The sequence below is a fragment of the Jaculus jaculus genome, chromosome 1 (assembly GCF_020740685.1).
Source record: "Jaculus jaculus isolate mJacJac1 chromosome 1, mJacJac1.mat.Y.cur, whole genome shotgun sequence".
In the NCBI taxonomy this organism is placed as follows: Eukaryota; Metazoa; Chordata; class Mammalia; order Rodentia; family Dipodidae; genus Jaculus; species Jaculus jaculus.
Genome location: NC_059102.1, coordinates 192,007,984 through 192,016,968, shown reverse-complemented (window position 1 = coordinate 192,016,968; position 8,985 = coordinate 192,007,984). Strand labels below are relative to the sequence as shown.

Here is an 8,985-nt window from a genome sequence, read left to right as displayed (position 1 = left end):
GATAGCACTTACTTTTTTAATAAAGAGTTTAATAGGTGTAGACCCTCTTGTAGCCCATGATTGATGGTAGCTTGATATTGGAGAGTGGGCTTATGTTTGGATATGGTTCTGACTTGTTTCCCAGCTCCAGCTATTGGTCACATACCACTGAGGGGATCAGTTAGCCAAATCAAGAGCAGTTGGTTCCCCACCATGGCTGTGTGCCACTATTAAACTTGTGTGGTCATCACACCAGGTCATTTGCTGCTAAGTAGGTTGGACCATGAGTTGCTTGGACAAATATTGGTCATTTCCCCTAGTTGCCCATGTAGCACCTTCTCGCACTAGACACGCTGACTGTCTGGGGACTGACTCTCTCCTGGCTTCCAACCATGCCATTCCATTTTACATGTCACCTGCATATGGTGTCTTCAGCAATAGGGTCTTACCACTAACCTTTGGTGGGTCATCAAGTACTCTGACAGAAATCTGTCATTCTTTTAGAAAACCTTGTAGGTTTATCTGATCAAAAGCTCATTGTGGGTGATATCCCCATGCTGGTACTGGGAGTTACAGGTCAATGCCCCCTAAGAAAATGAGGAAAAAAGGTAACTAATATATAGGAGTTAGAGAGAAGAGAGAGGGGGGGAGGGAGGGAAGATGTAGAAGATTTAGGTTAGACTTGGTCCTACCCTCTGCAGTGTCTTGTGGTTCAGGTGTTTCCTGTAAGGGCCTGGTGAAGATTCAGCCATTTGGTCTGCCTTTTAGTAAGTAGAATTTTATGGTACCCTTGCCATTTGGGTCTATATTAGTGTTTCCCACCCCTTCGATGCCCTCTCTTCCCTCCCCATCCATCCTAGTGTCTAGTCCATGAGATGCTTTCTGGGTTTAAGGTATCTTGGGTAGATTCAGGTTAGTTGCAGTAGATGAGTGAGACTATGTGGCGAATATTTTTCTTTCATTGGGTAAGTTCACTGAGAATGATCTGTTCCAGGATCAATCATTTTTCCTCAAATTTCTTTGTGTCATTTTTTCTTACTGCTGTATAGAATTCCATTGTGTAGATATACCACATCTTAGTTATCCTTTCTTCTAGTGATGGAAATCTTGGTTGATTTCAGCTTTTAGCTATTACGAATTGAGCCACTACAAATCTGGTTGAGCAAATCTCTCTGGCCTCTGGTTTGAAGGTTTTAGGGTAGATGCCCATTAAGGGAATAACTGGGTCTGTTGATATCTGTATAGTCAGGTTTTTCAGGAATATCCATATTGCTTTCCAAAGTGGTTGTACTATCCTACATTACCACGAACAGTGGATGAGTGTTCCTTCTCCTCCACATCCTCACCATCATTTATTTTCATTTGATTTTTTGATGCTTGCTATCCTTATTGGGGTAAGGTGGAATCTCATAGTTGTTTTAATTTGCATTTCTCTGATGATTTGGGATGATGAACATTTTCTTAAGTGTGTGTTTGTCTAGAGGGAACAGCACTTTCAAAGGTTCAGTGGCCACACTTTCCCCTTTGAAATTCCATTCTCCATCATATTACCTCCCCATCACAATCATTGTACTTACATATATACAATATCAACCTATTAAGTGTCCTCCTCCCTTCCTTTCTCTTCCCTTTATGTCTCCTTTTTAACTTACTGGCCTCTGCTACCAAGTATTTTCCTTCTCACGCAGAAGCCCAATCATCTGCAGCTAGGATACTCATATGAGAGAGAACATGTGGCACTTGGCTTTCTGGGCCTGGGTTACCTCACTTAGTATAATACATTCTTTTTATCATTATTATAAATAAAATAATTTATAAATGAGTAAATATGAGTACTGGTTAAGAGTGCTTCTCAATAATTAGCTTTTCTCCCATCCAAGTACTAACCAGGCCCAACTCTGCTTAGCTTCTGAGATCAGATGAGAACAGGAGTGCTCAGTATGGTCTGGCCATAGACAACAAGTAGTTTTTCAAAAAATAATATCTCTTTAAATTTTGCTGCAATTTAAAAATCCATCCAATAACATTTGAATGCAACATGGACCATAATGATCACAAGTTTACAAACATATGTCTACTGCTTCAGCCCTGTCAGCAAAGCTTCCAGAAGAACTACCTTAGAGAAAGACCCTGAGAGCACAATGGGGCTGATCACACTGGCCTCTCTTTGCAATAAAGGTCTGCCATCCTTAGGGAAGGAGGAGTCTTGCCAAATTTTTCTGCCACCATCTTCAATTCCATTGCTGTGCATGACACCACACTCTTACACCACCAGAACTACCAACCTGATTACCACCTTAAGGATTTTTCCAGAAGACCTATTTTCTTTCTTCTTTTCTACTTTGAAAAGAGAAAGAAAAATTATAGCTGTATGCAAGGCAAACACCTGTATTCTATTATCATTGCTGTCCAGTTAAAGAAGCCAAGGTTGCCTGGAATCTCTGAGTCATGGCTTTATCTCCTCAGGATGGACCCCAGTGAAGGACTCTCCCCAGGAGCATGAGCTATGAGGAGGCACTAAGGTTAGTGTGTATACCCTGGGCAGATGTTGGCCCTTCCACAGCAGCACACATGGAGCTACGCTTCTATAGTCAATTGTCCAATTTCCAAATTTGTTCATATCCAATACCCAACTTTGAGTCAACTGTAATAACCAAGCTGGGACAAAATCCTCTTGGCATCATTATCACTTAAAGTCCATTTACTCTTTGCTGGCCTTGAACAGTGCTTGATTTCAGGCCTTGCAAGGATGTACATGCAACCAACTGTGAGTGTGAAGTGCTTACCGGTCAGCTTGAAATAAGTTTGATAACTTGCTTAGCAGATGTAAGTTTTTATTATGTTATACCTTAGCTAACATGAAAAATCATTTGTTTGGCCTGAAACAGTGGCTGGTAAGAGACAATGCAATCAGACTTTGTGCTTTTCATTCTCCTTTTCAGTCTTGGCCTCAGACTTTTACTTTTCCAAGTACAGCACATGCTGTCTGGCCTCTGAGCCTTTGAAAGTGCTGTTCCCTCTAGGAATCTTATGCTTCAACACATCCATTGCCTTAGTTTGTCTGTATTTACTCTGGGTTTCAGTTTAAATGTTACATATATGTCTACCTTCCTCAGCCCCCCATAGTTACATAAGGTAGCCAGATCACCCTATCTGTTCTTACATGTCTTGTACCTCCCATAATTTCAACCTTTGTCACCATCTATTGTAAGATGCTGTCATAGGTCTGATGAGAAAATATGGCAGATGAGAACTAGGTCACTTCTATGCCTAATATCTACCACCACATGCAAACAGTAGGCACTCAAAATATTTCTTTAAATAAATAAATGACACTTTTGAGTTGATATTTGCTTGAAAGCACACAAAATAGTCAATAATAGAAGAGATATTATCTCTGAATGAACTTTATTATGTATACCTATGCATAACTTACTTTAAATCTGCTACTGGGACCTAGAAAGCCCTCTGAAAAGTTAGAAAATCTATCCATTGCATAAAAGAATCATTCTTTAGGCTGATGGATATTGGTAAGTTATGACAAAGCAATGCAGATCAGTTAGCATTTTTAAATAGAGGCATTGCCAGTAGAACACAGTATAGAATACAACAGATAGGTAAAGTTACTCTCCAAATTGAGATGAGCACTTTCATTTTCAAGTCAGTTTCTCATGATCAGATCCATTCTGGCCATTCAATTTGGTGCAGAAAGCAGCATGTACCATGTGCTTCACTGGATAAAAATGGAGGAGCATGACTGAAGAGTTATCAGAATGAAATACGTGCTTAGGGACTTTCCTTCACAATGTAAATGTTCCTCTCCTTTTTTTTTTAATTTTTTTGTTCATTTTTTATTTATTTATTTGAGAGTGACAGAGAGAGAGAAAGAGACAGAGAGAGAGAGAGAGATTGAGAACAGGTGTGCCAGGGCTTCCAGTCACTGCAAACGAACTCCAGATGTGTGCATCCCCTTGTGCATCTGCTTAACGTGGGTCCTGGGGAACCAAGCCTCGAACCGGGGTCCTTAGGTTTCACAAGCAAGCGCTTAACCACTAAGCCATCTCTCCAGCCCTCCTCTCTCTTCTTAATGGTAATATTAAGTGGCAAATGATAGGACTGTTTTTCGATTTCATATCCATGAAGAACTATGAAAAGGGAAACAAAAAAGCAATCCAGAAAAGATTAAAAGAAACATAGATCTACAAGGCAAGTCCTTTGTAATGGTTTCCAGAGCACACTTTAGAACATTATATGCAGGAAAGTATATGGAGGCCATGCCACCTTGTGAATCTTTAGATGAAGCGTTTTCTACTTTAACGAATGTCAGATATGAGGAAATATTCTATATAACAGTTTCACTGCATAGGATTTTTGGAAGGAACCTCATGTTACTTGGCACTTTCCACTTTAATCTTGTGAGAAATACATTTCTAAGTATTTTTAGCAAGATAGTCAAATATAGTTTCCTTCTCAATGTAGATGTTAATTCAAAAGCTCACATTTGTGGTATTCATTGGGTCAACTAAAGCTAAACAAATTGATAGAATATTAAGCGAGTGATGAGAATACTTTCATTCAATTCTTTTGAAGCACTGAGTATCAGGGGGCATGTAAATTTTCTCAGTTTGAAATTACTCTCAGCCTATAGCCATACTACCCTGAACATGCCCAATTTCATTTGAAGTCACCCTCAGCATTTCATAACCACCTGGGTGAGTTCAGGAAGTAATGTGAGGCTGGGAAAACTATGAACAAATGGAGAATACACTGATGATAGCCATATAAATAAAAATTATAACTGTGCTTATAGAGGGTCCTGCAGATTGAATAGTACTAATGTGAGCAAAAAATTCTAAAGTCTTTTTCTATAATCTGTGGTTAGTTCCTGCCTCATTTTCTATGCTCATGAGTACCAGGGGGTCTTAGATGTATTTTAACATTTTGTTTAAAACATTAGACACGTGCCATGAATATTCTCATGGAACACTGTTTACTACAAATGCCTCAAAGTCAAAGTTCACATAATCACATATTCTAAAATGATTTGGCTTTACACATTTGTGATAATAGATATTGTTACTTTTGACAACTTTGGGATATGAGATGTGACATAACCACTTAATATAATATTATAATGTATTTCTGCAATCAATTCTTCCACTTAATAGTTCTGGGTTGTAATAGACTGCAGATTGCCTAAACGGTAAGATATTTCTTCACCCTGAAAGCAGTAGAAACAACAAAAAAAAGCCAGAAACAAATTTATTTGGATTTTCAACAGGGGAAGAAGTCTGCTCGTGTAGGTTCATTCAAAAATCAAAACTATATTTTACAGTCAAGAAAGCTGAAGGCAACAAATTAGAAAAAAAAAATACTAGGCCATTGGAGCCCAAAGCAATATCTCAATCTCTAGATTCAACATCACATGCCCATTGAAATGTAACATCAGGAAAGATAAGGATAAGTAGAAAATACTGGCACATTCTGCCCCATTGCCACGCTCTTCCACATGTTAACTCTTCCTGTATTCCTCATAATCCATGGAGAAGGGAAGCCTGCCCCTGTTCTTCCTATAAACAAGAATACCGGAGGTGCCCATATCTAAACATTTAAGTTTTATACAAGATAATAAAATGTTAAATTTAAATGTGTAGTGTTCTGTATTCTTCTACTTTAAATGTACTTTCTTCCTAATTGAAAAATGCATGTAAAGTTGTGGCTCTTACAAGACTAAAAGCTTGAAAAATATCAAAGAAACCTGAAATTAACTTCTATTGTGAACATCTGAGTGTTCTGTTGTTGGACCAGCAATTTGTTTAGGTAACAAAACAGAAAATGTAACATATTTAAATCTTAAGTGTATGTTTAGCTCATAACATTTCTATAAATTAACTACTTATTCTGCTTTCTGTAAAGTTATGTTCCAATGTCCAACAAGTCAATAGTTATTAAATAGCTTTTGTTCCTTTTAATTTTGAGAAATTTTGTACTGCTGAGGCAATAGAAACTGTCAACAATTTTAAGTTGTCAGTAATATTTTTAAACAATATGTTGATTGCAAAGCAAAATATGAAATTAACAAATTATGCTCAAATATTACAATGTAGATGTTCATGGTAAATCACCATCAAAATACTGTGAAATAGTTTGATTATTAAATATAACTCTCTTATCTCTTTTGAATCTTTGAAGTTTCTACAGTCATACAGTCCATCTAAGTTTTTTAATTTTCAATATTGAATATTATGAAAAGAACCAAAAATAGCACTATCTTAATCAGTTTGTTCCTATCTCTCTTTAAGACAATAAATTGTTTTCTAATATCAGATAATAGTCTATACTAATTTCTGAATAATCAAGGAAACATTTTCATTTCTTATAGTTCCCTTATATTTTGATGAAATATCCCACCAGTAAGCTAGAGAGACAGCTTAGTGGTTAACATGCTTGTTTGTGAAGCCTAAGGACCCAAGTTCCATTCCCCAGTACCCCTTAAGCCTGATGTACAATTTGGAGCATGTATCTGGAGTTTGTCTGCAGTGGCTGGAGGCCCTGGTGTGCCCATATTCATTCATTCCCCCTCCCTCCCTCCCTCCCTCTCCCTCCCTCTCTCTCTCTCTCTCTCTCTCTCTCTCTCTCTCTCTCTCTCTCTTTCTCTCTCTCTGTGTGTGTGTGTGTGTGTGTAAATAAATAAAATAATAATTTTAAAAGTTTGAAAATGACACAGTGGTTATATATTTCACCTGCAGTTTCTTATAACTCAGAAAAATCTCTTCTAAAGTTTTAAAAATTATTTCTAAATACATCTCTTCTCAGAAGGTGATCAATATCCTTTGCTATAACAAACATTATGGATAGTTTACATTCCAAATAGGATTCGTAGTTAACCCTTTTCTACTAAAGACCACAATTTTATTCTTAATTGAAGAATTTCTCAACATAACTTTTGAAGTCCAGTTAAACTGAATAATTGACCCGTTGAAAGTGTTTTCTTCTTCCGCTTTTTATGTAAGAAGTTAAAATTTAAATTTGAATTCTTCATCCTAAAGAGAACTCACGCTTCATTATTTTTTAAACATACTGAATGCTCACCTACCTATCTGGCAAGTTTAGAAATCATCTAGGAAGTGCTTCTGCCTGCCAAATGGGAGGGGGAGACACAAGCTCCAGCCACCCACAGTTCGATTGTCAGACTTAGGCAGGTAAACCCCTACCTGGCTTACATCTGGATGTGGTCAAAGGAGACAAGCTGAGTACATGGATTTTTTTGTGGAATGCACAATATTGTAAGAACAGGCGAAAACAGTGTATAACGCAGATTAAGTTTAACTTTTAAGTTCCTTTTATAAGATTCTGGTCAAGTCCTTCCAAATAAGTGTGAAACTAATTAATAAGAAGTATTACATAGGGGATTCACGTGACTTCACCCGTGCCCCCCAGTCTTGCCCTCGCACCCACGCTGCACTGGTTTACCGCAAGCATGTGAGTTTTCCTCATAGAGCTCAACAGTCTCGTTCGATTGAAACCTCACAAACCTAAGCAAATTCCCATCTATTCCACTGTGAGCACACGAGGGCATGCAGGCTGTGTGAGAAGCCTTAGACTTGACCATTGGCTGTGAAAGATGAGAAGATGAGTGGAGAGGATGGTCAACTCAAGGGCTTACTTGGACTTCCAGAAGAAGAAACTGAGCTTGATAACCTGACGAAGTTCAGCACTGCCCTAATGAGCGGATTCAGACCCTAACTATAGAAGAGGGAAATCTGGCCATTCAGAGACCAAAGAGGAAAAGGATGAATTCCAGGGTGATGTTCAGTGAGGATGATGACATCATCAACCCACAGGATGTAGATCCCTCAGTTGGTCATTTCTGGAACATGGTGAAAACTGTAGTGGTTCCCCCTCTCTGGGGCCCTGGCTTTCTGAGCCTGGAAGGAGCAGGAAACAGGCGCATGCAGAACCTTGCTTTCACTGGAGGATAAGAGCAGGCTCACAGCCTCATGGCATCCATGGTACCGTCCTCATCAATGGTTTGTCCATGCCATACCAGAACCTCATCCATGATGTGGACTTGACTCCCACTGTGCCATCAGCAGTGAACATAAGCCCAACATCAATGAATGGAATGAACTTTGTACAGAGATTTGTACATTTGTGTAATAGGCTTTTTCATACTTTATGTGTGTCTTTTTATCTATAACACTTATTATATTGTAAATTAAATATAATTTTTGTCAAAGAAGAAATCTATGAATCATTTTTTTTAATTTTTCTGTAAATATTAAAACTATCATATTCCTAATTGTGCATTTTAAAATAGTACACACATAATATATCTTTCAATGTTCTAAGTACATTTTATCAGTGTTTTACATTTTACTCTAATTTTATTATTTTGAAAAATGAAAATTATTTGCTACTAATTCAAGGCTTTTCAGACCTGATATTTGTTAACTTTTGGTACAAACACTTTTCACATTGTTTGTTTTATTGCTTGTTTTCTTAATGTTTTTATTTATTTATTTGAGACAGAGTGTGAAAGAGATAAAATGGGCACACTAAAGCTTCAGGTGTCACTGAATATGAAATCTACTAGCTTTATGTGGGTAATAGGCAATCAAATCCTGGTCAGGCACCTTTGCAAGAAAATGCTTTTAACTGCTAGGCCATCTCTCCAGCACAGTTGTAAATTTTGAGACAGATTATGCAATAGCCCAAACTGGCCTCAAATTCTCAATCCTCCTGCCTCAGCCTCCCAAGCACTATAATCATAGGAGTGTACTGCCCTGTCCAACCTCACTTCATGTGATTTTAAGCAAGGGTGTGTTTGTAGTTACGAACATCTTCATACTCCAAAACCACCACCAACATTGATTGAGAAATATGTAACAATAGTAACAAGATCCTTTGTCCTTGAACTTAGAATTCCTTCAGAATTTTAAAGAATTGAGTCTAAAACAAAATATAAATTTTCTGCCATGTTTATACCATGGAAAATTGTGACCA

The 8,985-nt window shown here is 37.7% G+C and overlaps 1 pseudogene; it reads left to right on the top strand.

Moving 5' to 3' along the window:
• Positions 1 to 7,123: 7,123 nt before the first annotated feature.
• LOC101612856 lies at positions 7,124 to 8,179 on the top strand (annotated as a pseudogene).
• The last annotated feature ends 806 nt before the right edge of the window (positions 8,180 to 8,985 follow it).